The sequence below is a fragment of the Ctenocephalides felis genome, unplaced genomic scaffold (genome assembly GCF_003426905.1).
Source record: "Ctenocephalides felis isolate EL2017-DRISC unplaced genomic scaffold, ASM342690v1 CF-g0.4_SCAFFOLD_01886, whole genome shotgun sequence".
Taxonomy (NCBI): domain Eukaryota; kingdom Metazoa; phylum Arthropoda; class Insecta; order Siphonaptera; family Pulicidae; genus Ctenocephalides; species Ctenocephalides felis.
In genome coordinates this window covers 20996897-20998118 of record NW_020538040.1, presented here as the reverse complement: position 1 = coordinate 20998118, position 1222 = coordinate 20996897, and positions in this window count along the sequence as shown.

The following is a 1222-nucleotide window of genomic DNA, read 5'->3' as shown; positions in this document are numbered from 1 at the left end:
TTACGAAAATCTTCGCGGAGACCTCGAGGAGAGTTTTATTTTCGAACTAAGAAACCGAAACTCTTGGAACATGGAATATTATTAAGTTATTAATATAAATATAAATAATTAAATACATTTTCGTAGGGTAAGTCGAAGAAATCGTCAGAAATCTAAAATGATTTTTTTTGCATATCTATACGTTTTAGTGGTTTCTGAACATTTTGGCATCCCTTAGAAGAATGGTGTGTGTTTTGTGTGGATAAAATTTTTTGTCCACAATTCAGGCGCACGGATCAATTGATTTGAATAATTCTATAAATTCTCACGACGCCATGTGCCACTAGTTTTATTATTCTTTGATTAGAAAAAAAATAAGAAATTTTAAGGATATATGCATACTACTGAATTGAAATACTAGAAGTTACCCTCTTTTAAATTTTTAAGCCTTTTAGATTTAGATAAATTAAATAAAATTTTGCAATCATATAAAATGTAATTAGAAATAATAATTAAGCAAATATAATAAATATTATTGTCAATGATTACTAATAATAACTAAATCCAAAACGCATTTTAAATGCTATCGTGAATAAATCAAATTTTATTATCAACTTGTACTTCCTCAGTTTTTATAATAAATAAGTTTTAAGCATTAGAAGAAAAACTTATATATATAATGTGAAAACATGATGATCATGTTAAAAAAAAGTGCTGCAGAAGAAGAAATTCATTTATATGCATTTTAAGAAGATATAAGTATATTGAAAAAACCGTGGTATGAACAACTAAAAAATGAATCTTTCTAGATTTATTTTTTAGTTGTTCATATGAACTTTCTAGTTCATACCAACAATGTGTTTACATATCTATAAAATAGAAGAAAATTGAAGAAAATTTTTGTGTGCAAAAATATTTATCTGAAAGATACCAAACTTTAATTGATAAATACAAGTTAAATATTGACAGCATAATAATTTACCCTTACCAGCTAACTTAATTCAAAAATATCAATGTATTTTTTATTCTATTTGAACAGCAATTAGAACGACGTGTTTCTATAAGCTGGGGCAACCTTTGGTCAACCACTCTTATCTTTGTATTAATTATACATTTATTTGATATTTATATCTAGTCAACGTATAAAAAGATTTTATTTAAATGAGTGTAAAATTAGTATGAAATAGTAAATATAATTTGCAATAGTAAGCATGTGAATGGGTAATTTGTAAACAGGAATTCA